At 47.0% G+C, this 17,653-nt stretch overlaps 1 protein-coding gene across 5 annotated transcripts in view; it reads left to right on the top strand.

The window, feature by feature from the left end:
• Window positions 1–452: 452 nt before the first annotated feature.
• Window positions 453–17,653, top strand: part of SETDB1 (SET domain bifurcated histone lysine methyltransferase 1) — a 214,653-nt gene continuing 197,452 nt past the window's right edge. For 3 of the 5 annotated variants that reach the window (XM_068253260.1, XM_068253256.1, XM_068253262.1), the window contains exons 1-2: window positions 453–651; window positions 14,277–14,330. The gene's annotated coding sequence lies outside the window, so the exon portion shown is untranslated. The remainder of the gene's footprint in view (window positions 652–14,276; window positions 14,331–17,653) is intronic. The other 2 variants (XM_068253258.1, XM_068253259.1) reach the window with 2 other exon arrangements.

Below are 17,653 nucleotides of genomic sequence, written 5' to 3' on the forward strand. Positions count from 1 at the left end.
TTGCCTTGTAAAATTCCTAAGCGTTGGCAGTTAAGAGACGAATTTCATGTTACATACTGTTAATCAACAAAATTGTAATATGCAAATTAGAGGAGTCGGAGGAATCCTAAACTGAGGAGTTAGAGTCGGTGGATTTTTGGACCGACTCCACAGCCCTGGTCATGGGGTAACCTATACTGGCGGTAGGGGGGGGGGGGGGGATACCACATATCCTGCTGCCTATACTGGGAGGGGGAGATTTTGTGACCTGGGAGAAATATAACCTGAGACTGCCCCGGTCAGGTGTGTAATGATAATTTTTACTCACAGTGATACTTCTGTTCTGTGCCTCCATCCTGCCATTCCCGCTGCCAGCCACCAGGGGGAGCTCCGGGTGAGATTATTGTTGGGACGGCTTCTCTCTCTCACTCTCATGTCTACTTTAGTCGGTGGAAGTAGCCGATGTGCGGGTTTGGGGTTGCTGCCCTCTGAAACACGTCGGTGCCTCTCTGCTGCCGCCACCGCGGACTCTGCGAGCAAAGAGCGGATCCTCGGGAGGCCGTGATGTCTGACGTCAAGTGCTGGGCGTGTCACCGCTGAGGATGGCGCATGCAGTGACAGGTGACCGCATGCAACCACGCGTGACCACAGCCCGATTACCTTTCCGTGCAGGTATATAGCTGCGGCCTATCATTAGTGCCCCAGTAGCTGCTCTGCATTTCATTACCATTGGGGAACACAGAGCATGATGGAGGATAGGCATTATAGATAAAGGAAGGAGAATGTGTGCTGCTGTATGTAGAGTGTGTGGTGATGTCTGCCTGTGTGTGTACAGTTCAAATGGAAAGAGGCAGAGCACTGTAATTGTGTACAGTACATGCATATGATTAGTGAGGTATTATTTCTGGGATTTAGTGTGTGTGGTGGTGGAGCTGACTGTAGGTGGCTGTACATCTGTCAACTTGAGTGACCATCCAATTTGTTAATTATGTTTGAATTGGGTAAAATCGGTGCCGCCAAGAGCATGCCCGATCAACTATGACTAAATTGAGGCAGAAATTGGTCTAATGTATTGATTGGGCATGCTGGGAAATCTCGGGTCAGCGTGGTTGATTCAGTGCGTGGCGGTAACAGCGTGCGATAAACATTAATGACGAATGCGACAGAGACCACCGGCAGCTGTCCCTCCAGATGTTTTATGTACCCTCTGGATCCCATACTTTACTTGTCCCCCCCAGTGTCCGCACTTTATTTCCACAAATGTTCCCCACGTGACTACCGGCATATAGACATGGGGCGTGTATGTCACATATGTGCTATACGCCAATGCAGAAATTCAGTGCTGGCACTTGGGGAACCGTGGACTGGTAAAGTATAACTTCACGGGCATGGGGGGGGGGGGGGGGGGCACATAAAACATTTGGTGGGGTGGTGAGGCAACGTAACAAGGCCATTTCCTGAAAGATTTCATGCTGAAATCTATCAGCAATCGGCCTGCGATGTATGGGCAGCTAACAGATCTCTCACTGATCCAATCTGATCAGATAGAGATCTGTCTCTTGGTGGAATCTGCCCACCAGATGTTTTGGGAGAGCTGGAGTAAAGGCAGAGAGCGGTGGAGGAAGGATTGTTTTGCTTCAGATTCTAAAATTTGTCAGGAACTGCCCTGGATTGGTCAAGTACATAAACACTGTTTATCTTTTCCACCTTATAGCGTTAAAGTGTACCCAAGGCGATATGTGACATGATAAGATAAACATTTGTATGTACAGTACAAAACATATGAATAACCAGATTGTTTTACTTGTTTTATTTTCCTGCCTGAAAGAGTTAATTTCTAGGCATGGAAGTGACCGCTTCTGTCTTGTCAATAGCTCGTCAGGAATATAGTAAACATCACTGATAAGCAAATTACTGCCATACAAGTTCTCTTGGCAGAATACAACTTCTGAGGGCAGGGAGTACTACTGACCTTTTTCTAACTCTGGGACACTTAAAGTGGATCCGAGGTGAACTTTTACTCATTGCCTAATTGTGTTCCTTTCCTATTTTTTATAGGGCATTCCGCATGCCAAATGCTTTTTTGTTTTTGCTTTAATACTCCAATTCCCTATAAACTAAATAAACCACGCCCACAGGTTTTCAGAGAGCCTTGGCAGTAGCAAGGGCTCATGGGAGCTCAGTCTGGGCTGGAGGAGGAGGAGGTATTACTAGCCATTGATTTCAGAGGCAGAGGGGGGGGGGGGAGGGAGGAGGAGGGGGGATTAGGTTTGTTTGCTCAAGATGCAGATAAGCCTGCCTCTGTGTAATGTTTACAAACAACATGGCTGCTGTCATTGTATCACAGGAAGAAATTATAATTTTCTATTAAAGCTGTTTGCAGCTAGATATGCTGTGTAAACGATCTAAACTTTAGATAGGATATATAGACAAGTTACTTGTTATAGTTAGTTTTTCATCTCGGATCCACTTTAATAGGCTGCCACTGATTAGAGACAGTAAGGCCCCATTCACACTAGAGTGTTTTGCCGGCGATTTTGGAAAGCGCAAGTATAGTAAAACCCAGGGCTGTGGAGTCGGTACAAAAATCTTCGGACTCCCGACTCCTCAGTTTATGAAACCACGACTCCGACTCCGGGTACCCAAAATGACTCCGACTCCTCGACTCCAACCCCTTACTAATACTTAACAGGGCTGTGGATTTTGTACAAAAATTATCCGACTCCTCAGTTTATGAAACCACGACTCCAACTCAGACTACGGGTGCCCAAAATTGCTCCGACTCCTCGACTCCAACTCCACAGCCCTGGTAAAACCCTATGGGCCCGTTCTTACTTGGGCGATTTGCGCTAATTGCTGCAAATCGCCCAAAATCGCGAACCGCAAATGCGTAGCCTGCACCATTTTCAGGCGATTTCCCGGCGATCGCGTTTCAGTGCTACAGAAGCATTAAACGCGATCGCGGAGAAATTGCTGCACCGTCCCGTGATTTTTCCACGTGAAATCGCGAAAAAATCACTCTCACAAAACACCGGCAAAAATCGCTGGCATTTTGCGCTTCTAAGTGTGAATGTGGCCTAAAACATTCAACCTACTTTGTAAATGTTTAAATATAAAAGGATTGGATTGGATTGATGCTGCACATGTGACCTCGCCGAAGTCATCGCGCAATCCAGACCTAAGTCCACCCCTTTGTTAGACATCCCTTCCCCCCATGTGCATCATCCTTCGTTACCTCCCTTAGGGAAGTCGGGAGCGCTGTCCCCATAGCAACCCCCAGCGTCACATTCCTACTTTCAACTTAACCGTTCTAGCCGCAGCCTATAACTAGACGGGCGATTGGCTTATATTGATTACAATTCCCTGGGGGGCATTGCCACTTCGTTTACACATCTGCTAGCCTACCACTAACATTTAATCTGCTATTATTAGGTGTATAGAGGGTGCTCCCTCCGTGTCTCCTGTGTCTTTCTCTGTGCCCGCTCTGTGTCTCTCTGTGCATCCTCTGTCCCCCAAGCTGCATCAGTTCTGGACATAGCTTCAAGTACGAGTCCAGCGATGCCCGTATTTCCACTTCACCTCCTGCAGGCTCTAATGCACGAAATACCTCCTGTATGTCATGTGACATAGAGGAACCCGGAGTTTTGCCAAGCACAAGAGCCAGCAGACGACAATAGAGGACGGACAGTGTTGGACTCGTGCGGAAGGTATGTCCAACGCTGCAGGCTGCACGCACCGGGACTTTGGGGAGGTTTGAAGCCACTTCTTCAAACTTCTCCCATGTGGAAATGACTTGATCGCGATATTTGCCACTTTGATGATTCCGAAATTGTGATCTTGGTGATTGCTATTTCGGGTTTAAATTCGATTTATCTTTCAGGCCTACATGCATGTACCTGGTTCACACTATGTTCACACTCTGTTTATAGCAACTGTAGTGGCCCTACTTGGCCAGTATTGCACCTCTCCCCCACATTCAATCATTTGCAAGGAAACAATTTATATCCAGGTCGATATTTAACCCTTCTGGGTGCATACTTCTCAATGTATAAATCCACCTGGTCTCAGCTTGGCACAGTGTGCGCAGCTTGTGACAGCCTCTCCAATTGGGCTGTATTTTTTCAATGGCACATGCTTTCAAGAATTTTGGGTTACATCCATGTTTCATTTTAAAGTGTCTAGATACATTGTGGTTTTCATGTCCCTTAGTAATTTTATAGATGTGTTCACCCACTCTCTTGCAGAGTTCTAGTAGTTCGACCCACGTATCTGTATCCACAACTGCACCACAAGAGGTACACCACGTGGTTACTTCTGCATGTAATAAATTCTTCAATTTTATATTCCTTTGTATTGTCCATAGCCGAGAACTTGTCCATTTTAGTTGTAATCCCCATTTTGCATGCCTTGCAGTCCCTACATGGGAAGAAGCCTTTACATTTGTTGTCAATTGGCATTCTTTCCCTTGGGTGGGCTACACAGCTGGGGACCAATCTGTCCCTCAGATTTGGTGCCCTGCGGTAAATAAATCTTAGTCGCTCCAGAAGTATTCTCCTACGTTGCACATCGCTCAACAAAACTGGCCATTTTTTTTGATAATTTTTTCCACAGCTTTATATTCACATATACACTTCAGGTCTCATTAGTGGATCGGCCTGGCTGAGGAAGATGGGGGAAGCTTCTGGAGGATCCAGCGGCTTCCCCCTCCTGAGTATTGGAAATCGGCTGCAGCAAACATTATAGGTTTGCTTTTAGGCTGGTTTTACACCTGAAAAGTGTGTTTGCGGTGCGATGCGCACAAATGCCTAACCTATAACCCTGCAGCGGAGTGCGCCGACAGGGTCATATGCATAGCGCCGCCGCGTGACGTACTCCCTGCTGGACAGGAAGTATGACACTGGGATTCTCTGGTTTCCCTGTTGTATTCCAGTCATTCTGCGCATCCACACCGCAGACATTGCCCATTGACTTAATTGCTTCCACCGCTGCTGCATCGAAGTGGAACTCGGCCGGTAACGTGCTGTTGACTTTGCCGTGGATCGGGCACTTCCATCGCAAGGCGACATGGTACGTGTGCTAGGCCCCATTGCCTTCCATTGCCCTTGCATTACAATGTGTTTTGGGCCTGTGCAGTAGAGTAGACCCGATGGGGCTCAACTATTTCCGCTAGAGCCCGAAGGGGAAGATAGTACTGCGCCTGTGCTGGATCCTCAAGGTATATATTGCTGCATGCTACAGGCGCTACTGAGCCTGCATGCATCCGTCAGTGGATTTTTCGGGGGAGCCAGCGCTGGATAGGAGCTACTGTGAAGGACGGGGAAAGCCTCATTAGGATCCAGAGGCTTCCCATCCTCAGGTAAGTACCTCCAGGGGCATTTTTATTATTATTACAGATCACCTTTAACAAGGGCATGTCAGTAATCTGATCAGGGCTGCACTCCTCTTCTGGCACAAGTGTGGCTGTGCTGCACCTGTATGAGTACAGCCGTGCTTGTGCAGTAGACTGGAGCAGATACTGTGCAGGTGAGGCCCCGCTCGCATAGCTGCAGCATGGCTGTGCTTGTGCCAGAAGAAGAGGACGGCTTCAAACAGCACAAGGTTCCCAGCAAGCAGGGGAGAACACAGAGGAAGCCTCTATAGCAGTGATGGCTAACCTTGGCACTCCAGCTGTGACAAATCTACAAATCCCATCATGCCTCCGCCTCCCCGAATTATGCTTAGAGCTGTCAGAGTATTGCAATGCCTCATGGGACTTGCCAAGAATAGCTGCTCTATAGGATGCAGAGGCTTCCCCCTCCTTAGGTGATTGTGTTTCTGAGCCCAAGCTTCAGCTCAGGATTTCCAGTACATTATCCAGCCACTGCACAGATAAACATAAAAAAAGGAAAAAAATCCCTAAAATTACAATGATTCATGTGCATGGAAACTATTGTCATTTTTTTCTTTCAAATAATTTCATACCATTGGTGTTGATCTTACTCCTTTTTCACAGAATATTGATGTGCTGTGTGTTTTACATTTTGCATTTGATTGACCATTATTATTATCGAATTGTATGAAAATTAGTATAATAAGCATGCTTAATCAAGGATTCAACTGGGGGACATCTGACATTTGGGGGACAGCAGCCAAGGGTGGCAAGGCGGCAACAAGAGGCTGATTCTCGAAAGATTTCATGCTGCAATCGATCAGGAATCTGCTTGTGGTGTGAAGACAGGCAACAGATGTCTCTCTGATCAGAGTGAGATCTGTTTCTTGGTTGAATCTGCCCTATATATTTCTAGATGTATGCCAGGCTGTGGAGTCGGAGTCGAGGAGTCGGAGCAATTTTGGGTACCTGGAATTGGAGTCAGAGTCGGGGGTTTCATAAACTGAGGAGTTGGAGTCGGATGATTTTTGTACCGACTCCACAGCCCTAGTAAGTATTAGACTAAGGAGTCGAGGAGTCGGAACCATTTTGAGTACCTGGAGTATGAGGTTTCATAAACGTCGGAGTTGGAGTCAGATGATTTTTTTACCGACTCCACAACCCTGAATGTATAGGCCAGGGTGTGGAGTCAGAGCAATTTTCCGGCACCTGGTGTCAAGAGTCGGTTGTTTCATAGCCTGAGGAGTTAGAAGATTTTTCTACCCACTATTTCAGACTGGGCTGTGGAGTCGGATCAATTTTGGATACCTAAAGTTGGAATCGATGAATCGACTGAGGAGTCGAGTCGGCCCATGGGTGAGACATTGAAGGCAGACCTTCTGAGATGGGGTCAGCAAAAAAATATTTCCTGGTTCGGAAGAATGGCATCTGTAAAGATGAATCTGCTACCACGCTTCCTATACATAAGCCAATGCATCCCAATTGACTTACCCAACCCCTTCCTAAAAAGTCTCTAAACATGCATTAACAGATTCATTTGGGGTCAAAAACCACCCCGAATCAAAAGGTCTATCTTACATGCTCCCAAAGATTTAGGAGGTACCAGCCTGCCGGACCTCCTTCGATATCATCTGGCATCTCAGCTCTGTAGGGTGGTGGAATGGTCAAACACAGAATCTCCCAAAAATTGGGTTCTTATAGAACAAGACACCACCGCTTGTGCTGCATACACCCTGGGATGGTCAGAAAAACCAGCCAAAATCCTCTCCTCCTGGTGTAATCCTTTAACGCAAGCCACCATCAAAACTATGAGAAAACACCTACCAGCTAGGAACCTGTTATCATTACCAGGAAAACTCTCCCCTCTGTGTGGCGACACCCGCTTCCCTGCAGCAGCTGATATTCCTTTCCTTCAGGACTGGCGGGGAGGTTCCGGCCCTAGAGTCAGAGATTTTTTAACAACAACTGGTATTATGTCCTTCTCGGAGATGTCTGCTCTAAGACCCTGACAGACCCCTTCGTCTATGGCAATACTTCCAGATAAGACACTTCATTAATTCCTTGAAACCTAAAACTTTCCTTACAAAGACCCTCTCCCCCTTTGAAAGTTTATTGGTGAGTGAAAACCCACAGAGACATCTTGTATCCCAGCTTTACCAAATTCTTCTTACATCCCCTAATGACAACAAATTTCGATTCCAGACTGACTGGGAAAGGGACTTAGGAGTCACTTTAGATGAAGAACAATGGGGGAAAATATTTACTCTCAATCATAAAGGCTCCCTGAATGTAACCACCCAAGAACTGGGATACAAGATTCTTTCTCGTTGGTACAGAACACCATCCTCTCTGCAGAAAATGTTCCCCCATGCCAATAACCAATGCTGGAGATGCAATTCAGGAGTCGGAGACCTACTACATATTTTCTGGTCATGCCCCAAAATCACACAATTCTGGCAGGAGGTACATACTCTCAGTGAAAAGATCACATGCTCCTCGATACCTTTTTCCCCTGCTGTATTTCTTTTCCACGACACTCATGAATCCATGCGGGCCTATAAAAAATCTCTGACAATTCATCTTATTAACGCAGCTAGAGCTTTAATCCCCTTAAATTGGAAGTCCACTAACCCACCATCAATCAAAGCTTGGCTCAGAAGAGTAGAATCCATTTCTCGGATGGAGGACTTGATACTCCGCTCCAAAGACTGTGCAGAACAATGCACTATGACATGGGCTATATGGGTGGATTTCCAACACTCAGATACTTATAAGACTATCATGGATTCATTGGACTAGCTTTGTCTTTTCCTAATTTCTGTGGGCATGACCTTCTTCTCTTCACTCCACTAGCTCTATATCACACAACTTAGGAAATACTGAATATAGGCCCCTTACTGGTACATGGAACACAGTTCGATTGATAATAATCCATCTTTATATGCCACACATCTTTGTTATGAGGAGATGATAGCAATATTGCTAAATCCCTAGCGTTTAACTAGATTAAAGCTGTATACTACTTATTAAGCTGATACTGAAAACTACATTATGTACTCTTTATTAAGCACTACCAATGTGTTATGTAACTTTATATAGACATTATCCGCATAATATGTATCTTTTACGACTACAGTTTGTACTTAACATATTTTTCAATAAACTTGAATTGAGAAAAAAAAGGAGTCGAGTCGGATTATTTTTTTACCGACTCCACAACCCTGGTATGAGCATCTTTAGGGAGGGCAGGATTCAAGGCAAGTCGACAAAGCCACTTGCCTGGTGAGGCAGGGGGGTCCGCATGATGTGGAGATATGAGGTGTTTTTTGTTTGTTTGTTTGTTTTCTGAATTACGGTGTACATTTCGCTTGCCTGTTGTTTTTTAATCAAATTCATGCAGGACACATTGATGTTTCATTTGTACAGAAGTAATAAGACAAACGTTGTGGCTGGTTGCTATTTCAGAGGGCTAATATCATCAGCAAGCTGAAAAAACTCTGGGTCACCCCAGCATACCTGCAAAAAAAAAATATCACTGTCTCCAACTGTCATTCAAAAAAAAACAGTACTATTCTGCAAGTATGCATTAAAGCAGACCTCCAGCGTAACTTAAAAGGCTGTCTTGTCACGTGACCTCCCATCTGGTTATGTGACAAGAGAGGGAGCTCTAATTATAGATACAGGGACGCCTGAAGAAAGTATAACACAAAAATAGAGCGCAAAATGCCCCCCCAATAGGGCAAATGCCATGGACCTGTTAACGCCATATATGTAAGAAAAGTGCCCATCTAGGCAATTATAATCAATTAATAATCATCATTAGCCGCCATATAGAAACAATAATAATGCTTTATTGAGGACTTGTTCCAGTAACAAAATCAATTAAAACCATCCAGTCCACAGGTTGGCCATTACAGATCAAATATATAAATACGTAGTATCTTGTAACATCTATCGTAAATTCACTTAGCTTGCGGAACCTACTGCTTACCAGTTTTTTGCAGATACGATAGATGTTGCATTATACTATGTATTTATATATTTGATCTGTAATGGCCAACCTGTGCACTGGATGATTTTAATTGATTTTATTTGTTACTGGGACAAGTTCTCAATAAAGCATTATTATTGTTTCTATTTGGCGGCAAATGATGAATATTAATTGATTATAATTGCCTAGATTCTCCTGAAGAAAGTATATCGCTATTCTGCATTGGGGGATGGGTTACATCTGGCTACTTATTCTGGATGGTCCCTTTAGCCACCTATTCGGGGTGTGCCTATTTGTGGCTGCCTATACTGAAGGGCCCTTCTGGCTACCTAGTTCTTCTGTCTATATAGGGGGAGGCTACTTCTGGCAACCTATATTGGTGTGAGAATCTGCTCAGCTGCCTGTGCAGACAGGCAGCTTTTTGACCACTGTTCAGGTCTGCATTCTGCAGGTCTCTTTAAGAGAGACTTTTTGTCAGTATTGCAGCTTGCTACTGAGGAATTTGCATACATTCGTTATGCAAATCCCCTACCTGCCTCCTGTGATGACTGGCTGTATAAAGGTTGGGATTACCCACAGTCCTTTGCTGGTCATTCCTTCAGGGTTTGTAGTAAACACTCCTAGACAGTGTCAGCCATGCTACTTCTTGTTGAAGTTATCTTAGAGTAATTCTGGGGACTGCACTAGGCAGTTTCTTTAGTGCTGTTAGGATTGCTTATCTGTTTGTTTGTCTGTTGCGACTGTCCTGTCCCAGCGGTGGTCGATAGGAAGTCGTTCTGTGTGTCTGGGTGCTAACCGGAACAGCGGTTGTTACTGGTAGCCCCTTCTGATCTGTCTTCCCTGGATCGCACTCGCCTTGCGCTAGTGCTGTGGATCCTTCTGTTCTGTCTACCTGGATCGCACTCGCCTTGCGCTAGTGCTGTGGATCCTTCTGTTCTGTCTACCTGGATCGCACTCGCCTTGAGCTAGTGCTGTGAATCCTTCTGATCTGTCTTCCTGGATCGCACTCGCCTTGAGCTAGTCCTGTGGATCCTTCTGATCTGTCTTCCTGGATCGCACTAACCGCTAGCGGTAGTGGCTGTGGATCTTTCTGATCTGTGTTTCTGCTTGGATCACACTTGCTCTGATGGAAGAGCGGTGGATCCTTTCTGCCTAGTTCCTGTTTCACGTTTGTCTGTCTTATCTGATACGAACGCTTGCTGTAGGCTCGGTGAGGTAACCGTTAAGCAAGTGCTCGCGTTCTCTGTTTCGTGTTTGTCTGTCTTTAGTTAGTTAGGCGTGCTTGTCTCTGTTGTGCGTAACATGCGGAGACCGCGCACGAACGCGTGCACTGTTGCGAATGAGTGCGGTGTTCGCGTTCAGCTAGCGTTTGTTATTTTCCTTATCTTTCTCTTTGTATGATTTGCTGTGCCTTTGCTACCCTGGTGCTCTGTCCTGCTCTGTCTTGTGTCGCTATTGGCAATCGCCATTCTTGCGATTGTGTTTCCTACTTCGTTTCCGCCGTTGTGTGTTCGCCGTTGCTGGGTGGCGACTAGTTTGGTGGGCACACATTGGTTCTGTCCCTTTGCTCTCTTCCCTGTGGGCTATCCAGCCCTGCCTGATTGTACCTTGTCCTGGATCTGTACAATTCCCATTTGGCATCTGTGGCTGTGCAGCGGCTGTGTTCGCCTGCACTCCACAGCGCCATCTGCCGGTGGGAATTACCCTCTGCGGGTGCATAGCACCTAACCTGGGTGTCTTCAATTATACGCTTGTGGAGGAAATCCGCCGCGTCAGCGCACGTCTGGTGCGCTGACCTCGGAGACGATTCCACATTCGTTACAATTGGGTTGCCCTTCGGGCTACCTATACTGAGGGGGCAACCTATCCCGGGGGGTTACCTCTGGCTACCAATAATGGGGGAAGCTACCTAATACTGGGGTCTCTTCTGGTTACCTATACAGGAGAGCTACTTCTGGCTACCTGTACTGGGGGGAGGGCTGCTTCTGGCTATCTATACTGGGAGATGCCTCATATATTGGGCGATTACTTCTAACTTCCTATACACTGGGGGGGCTACCTGGGGCTATCTAATACTGGAGGGTACCCCCTGACTACCAATACTGGAGGGCCGCTTAATATGGGGGCAACTCTGGCTACTTAAAACTGGTGGAAGGGGCACAAAGGTGTCTTACTAGCTGCACCCCTGGAACTGTGGTAAGAATGTATTTGTTATTTCAGGATACAGATAATGTCACATTTATTTGACTTCTGTTATAAGTAAAGCTTTGCTTTAACCTCCCTGGCGTTCTGGGTAATGCTTACATAAGTATGACGTCATGACCTCATGGGGAGCTCCGATCCTTCCCATTGCGCAGCCTGGCGGTGATTCGCCAGACTGCGCTAGACGTCCTCGGGGGGGGTGACAGCCCCTTTAGCGGCGCGTAGCGGCGGCGATTGGACAGAACATGTAGCTAGCAAAGTGCTAGCTACATGTTCTGAAAAAAAAAGTAAGTAAAAAGACCCTCCAGGGGCTGAGCAATCCTCCTTGGCGTACATGGACGAGCTGAGCTCATCCATACCGCCAAGGAGGTTAACATGATCATATTTATGCTTGATATACCTACCTTGCAAAACATTAGAACTATTTAGATTAAGTTGCAAAAACAGCTCAACCAGGCCACAGAATTGGACCAAGTGCTGACTCATGTTTAGTTACAGCGTGTGTATAAAGGTACCCACGCATCAAGCGACTTCGCAGCCAATTGACCATCAGATATGATAATTATAATTGAATGGGATGAAAGTCTGTGCCGCCAAGAGCATGATTGATTGACGATGCAACCAATTTCAGGCCGAAATTGGTTGCATGTATTGATGGGGCATGATGGAAAATCTTTGATTCTTGAAGATGCTGGAGCTATAAAAACAAATCAATAATAATTATCAATCGGGTGCATGGCAGGAACAGTGTGCAATATCAGGGCGAGCAACGGACCCCCAGCTCTGTCCGTCATAGTGTTTTATGTCCAAACACCCCAATTCTTTCCCCTTCCCCCCCCTATGCAGTTAAACTTTACCTGTCTGCCGTCCACACTGAGAGATTTATGCATTTGGGCCCCCCGTGACTACCGGCATATAGCATGTGGTGACATCACACGCCCTACGTGCTCTAATGCTGGTGACTACGTGAGGGTGCAAATGCGGAAGTACAAGGAAACGGACGGTGTGGCAGGTAAATTATAACTGCACGGGCACTGGGGGGACAGTGGGTGGGGTGGTGAGGTGGCATCACTGGGCTGGTTCCTGAGAGAATTCAAGTTGAAATTCATTGGGAATTGGCCTGCGTTTTATGGCAGCCTACAGATCTCTCTCATATCAGATTTGGCCAGAGAAAGATCTGTCTCTTGGTCGATCGGCCACCAAAATCGCTAGATGTATGGATACCATAAGTATTCAAAGCAGGTGCTTACAGCAGGTGGGTAAGTATTTAGGAGGCCTGAATGATTTATCGTTTTCAGACCCAAATCGCGAAATGACAATTCCGTGATTGTGAATGTGTCGATTTCTCACAATATCCCTCCCACTGTGCAGCAGTGTATGAGATCAGCCAGACAGCCCATCTCCCGCTTGCCGCTCCGTGTAAGTAGCGGCGGCATAGCGGCTCTCGCCATCTCCTTTCTTCTTCCTAGTGCCGCCTCCACCTCCTACGTCATCACAGGGCTCTCACTTTCTCCCTTCGCCTTGCGTAGCGCGTCACCAGCTGGGCGGCCACGGCAGACTCTCACTTGCTCTGACTAGCCCATCATCAGCTGGGTGGGTGGCAGACTCCACCCACAGGCTTTCGCTCTCTTTCTCTCCACCTAGCCTGTCATCAGCTGGGCGTGCGGCAGGCCTGTCAGTCAAGAGTTTGGCCAGGCAATGATAGACAGTACCATTTAGGCTAAGATTTATTACAGCTCCGCCCCCCGCTTCCTTTGCAACTCTGCACATCAGATCACGCTGACGCTTTGTGTGTGCCTCATACATTCTGTGTGTGTGCAAGATGATGTGTGCTGGGCAGTGTGGGCACTGTGCATTTAAGCTGAGGTGACTGAGCTGGACTGTGTGATATTGTACAGAACATAAGCCAAATTGTGGTTCCACTCCAGCCAGGCTTGATAATTAGCCAAAGCCTGCCCTGCGAAGTGCAGACTCTGACAGAGCTAATGAAGGACTAAATTGCTGATGCTGGTCTCACAAATACAGAAAATCGTGAATTAAATGGAAATCGCAATTTCGGACAGAAATCGTGCAATTCAATCTTTTCCTAAAATCGTTCAGGCCTAGTATTTAGCATAGGTACTTACAGTGGGTTGGGCATGTATTTAGTGCAGGTGCTTACAGTGTGTGGATAAGTATACAGTGCATGTGCCTACAGCGGGTGGGTTAGTATTCAGTGCAGATGCCTTCAGGATGTAGATATGTATACAGCGCAGGTGCCTACTGGGTGTGGATACGTATACAGTGCAGGTGCCTACTGGGTGTGGATACGTATACAGTGCAGGTGCCTACTGGGTGTGGATACGTATACAGTGCAGGTGCCTACTGGGTGTGGATACGTATACAGTGCAGGTGCCTACAGGGTGCAGATTTGTATAGAGTGCAAGTGCCTACAGGGTGCAGATTTGTATACAGTGCAGGTGCCTACAGGGTGCGGATTTGTATACAGTGCAGGTGCCTACAAGGTGCAGATTTGTATACAGTGCAGGTGCCTACAGGGTGCAGATTTGTATACAGTGCAGGTGCCTACAGGGTGCGGATTTGTATACAGTGCATGGGCTTACAGCGGGTGGGTAGGTATTTGGAGGTCTATGGAAGTTTCATGTCAGATGATATAAAAGTTTACTGTGTGACATTGAAGAAAGAGAGTTGCTGCATTCTTTTATTTACATGTTACATTATTTTATTTTTATGCAGACAGACCTTGTGAGAAAACACCTTTTGAGGGGAATGGAAGTATGAGAAAATCTGGTAATAAATGAATCTGGTGCAATGATGTTTGTATTGTACGTGCTCAAGTGGTAAAACTGTGATATCTGTATTCAGTGCAGGAAGTTTATGTCAGACTGACCAGTCTCCCTGTTTTAGTGCCCGTCTCCACTGTGCTGGTGTGCGTCTTGTGAGATGCACGCCGGTACTTGTAGTGATGCAGGAATGCATCTGAATCCCTTTTGCTGTGCCATGCATGGTTATAGGCATTCAGATGCAGGGTGTTTCTAGTTAAATGTATATAATGTGATTGTTTCCGGCTTGTTAATAGGTGATTGTGTATTGTTCTATAGAAAACAGTAGTTTTGTTTGTTGTAACAATATACTGTGTAGCATATGCATGCAACCATAGATTAGGAATGAAAAAGATAATTATTAAAGTTAATTATATGCCAGTCAAGCAACTTTACCCCTGGCAGGGGGAAGAGCAAAGCAAATGAAGGAAAAGCAAAGCATTCTTATAACTGAAAACAGTACAGCACCATATAATAATCTGGAAAATCCAAACGTAGCAGGTTATTTTGGCGCGCTGAGTGCCAAAGCTGGGCGCCATCATTGCAGCAATGCCAGGCTGTGTGCCCTGCGTAGCAGTAATTCGGGGCTCTGGCGGCTGCCGGATCCTGAATTACATCTCCCAACGAGTTGCAACAACTTGGAGGGGAAATAGTATTTAATGCAGTCTCGGAGTTTAGCGGCAGCAGGGAGAGCCGTCATTTGGCTCTCCCTGCTCCAAACTGAATGGCGCCAATACAATATGTATTCTAGCAGAGGGATATACTCTTATAAACTTACATCATACATAAGTAGCAGCAATTACCTAACAATGGATATAAATCAAGACATGGCATAGGACAAGATCAGACGTGTAATAGATATGGAAGACCTGTGATATCAGCAGAAGTGACCCAGGGGGACTACGTTTTTCTGAACTGAACCAAACGGTCCTCTACAGTTGCAATCATCTACTCATGGATCATAATTTGGTGAACTAAATTACTGGACCCTTATCCATCTGGGCATCTTTCCATTTAGGGGCTAGGTAAGACTTGGCAATATGTTGCACCAGTCCGGGGACTGGAAGACGCATGGAGCTAAGCCCCATACACACTAGGGATTTCTGTCGCCCAGCAGGTAGCAGTACACGATCCCTTGGGTGACAGTGCAGTGCTGAGGCTAGTGATGCACCTGTTGCTATGGAGGGCGGCAGTGGGAGAATGTGCAGCACCTAACGGATTTCCCTGGGCAGGGGTGAGGGAAGAACAATGCATTCAGGTGATGCTCCAGCTTTAAGATCACTAAAGAGCCAGCATGCTGGATCATCAGCAAAATTGTGTGACCGCTGTACACACGCTGGATTGACTCATGATTATCAGGACAGTTTCTAGGCTAAATTTCACCCAGGGCGAGGGTGTAAAAAAGATAGGTAGGTGCCTGCAGTATAGGTTAGATAGATAGGTGCCTGCAGTATAGGTTAGATAGGTAGGTGCCTGCAGTATAGGTTAGATAGGTAGATGTCTGCAGTATAGGTTAGATAGGTAGGTGTCTGCAGTATAGGTTAGATAGGTAGGTGCTTGCAGTATAGGTAAGATAGGTAGGAGCCTGCAGTATAGGTTAGATGGGTAGGTGTCTGCAGTATAGGTTAGATAGGTAGGTGTCTGCAGTATAGGTTAGATGGGTAGGTGCTTGCAGTATAGGTTAGATGGGTAGGTGCTTGCAGTATAGGTTAGATAGGTAGATGCTTGCAGTATAGGTTAGATGAGGGGGCCTGCTCAGGGCCGTTTTGGGGGGCTGGAGGGGTCGCAGCATGAAGGGGAAAGCCATGCTGCACTTCGGCGGGGAGGGGGGATGGTCCCCCCGCCTCACCTTGGGCTCTCCCCTCCAGCATCCATACCATTGTGTGGGCAGCGGCAGCTACATACCTTCCGTGCGCTCCAGCATGGACGTTCCTCTCTCTCTAGCCTCTGACGCACCTTCCAGTATAAACAGAAAGTCGCGTCAGACACTAGAGGGAGAAACGTCCTCGCTGGAGCGCACGGAAGGTATGTAGCTGCCCGGGCCCCCCCCCCCCCCGCAAGGGCAGGGGCTGCAGGGCCTATTGTTACGCCAGTATTCTTAATACTTACAGTGAGAGAAAACGGAACATAGCCTAGTTCTATGTAGGCTTGAGATGTACATACACACGATTATCTCATGATGTCTAATATCAGTACATGTACTGAGAAAACTCGCTTCAGGTTTAACCACTTAAGGACCAGGGTTTTTTTCCTACGCTGTGCTGGGTGGGCTCTTCAGCCCACAGCACAGATCGTGTTTTCTGCAGGGTGATCAGACTTCCCCCCCCCCTTTTTTTTTACCCACTAGGGGGATGTCCTGCTGGGGGGGTCTGATCGCCGCCGGCTGTTTGTGTTTTGCGGGGGGGGGGGGGGGGGCGGCTCCTCAAAGCCCCCCTCCGCAGTGCTATTCTGCCCTCCCTCTCCTTCCCTCCCTCCCCTCCTCGCTGTGGGCGGCACATGACGGCCATCCGTCCTGTACCGCCTCTGATAGGCTTTAGCCTATCAGATGCCAGCGATCCCCGGCCAATCAGAGGCCAGGGATCGCCGGTCTCCTTTACGACGCTGCTGCGCCGTAAGCGGTGAATGATGTAAACACCGGGGATTTCTTACCCGCGTGTTTACATTTAGCCTGCGAGCCGCGATCGGAGGCTCGCAGGCTGTTCACGGAGACACCCTCCGTGAACTGACATGGAACGTGTCCAAGGAAACACCACTGCGACCTGCCGATGCCTATCGGCGTTAGGCGGTCGTTAAGTGGTTAAAACTTGCCTAAGAAGGGGGTAAGTCTCTGGTTACTATAAAGGCTTGACAGTTCCTCTGTGCTGCCTATTGTTCAGGTGTTGGGGCATTTCCCTCTGTTTAGTTAACCTATTTTAGTTCCTGGACGTAGAAACTACGTCCAGGAACCATGCGCGCCCCCGCAGCCGATCCCGGCCGCGGCTCGTTAGCTAGGCAATCAGTGAATCGGGCTATGGTGCCGATCACTGATTCCTCTCCCCCGCTGAAAAAGCGACAGCTTCTCTCGGAAGCTGCGCTTTTTCTGGGTGTAGTTTCCCCTATGCGTCTCTCTAAGCGTATGTTACGCTTAGAGTGACGTCATGTAAACAAACTCATGGCCGCCATCTTGTGGCCAAAAAGTAAAACTACAGCTAAAAGTAAAAAAAATAAAACTCAAACACACATTTAGATTATAAATCTATTGTTTACATGCCACCCTCCCAAAACTACCCAAATAAAACGTTTAATATAAAA

The sequence above is a fragment of the Hyperolius riggenbachi genome, chromosome 9 (assembly GCF_040937935.1).
Source record: "Hyperolius riggenbachi isolate aHypRig1 chromosome 9, aHypRig1.pri, whole genome shotgun sequence".
In the NCBI taxonomy this organism is placed as follows: Eukaryota; Metazoa; Chordata; class Amphibia; order Anura; family Hyperoliidae; genus Hyperolius; species Hyperolius riggenbachi.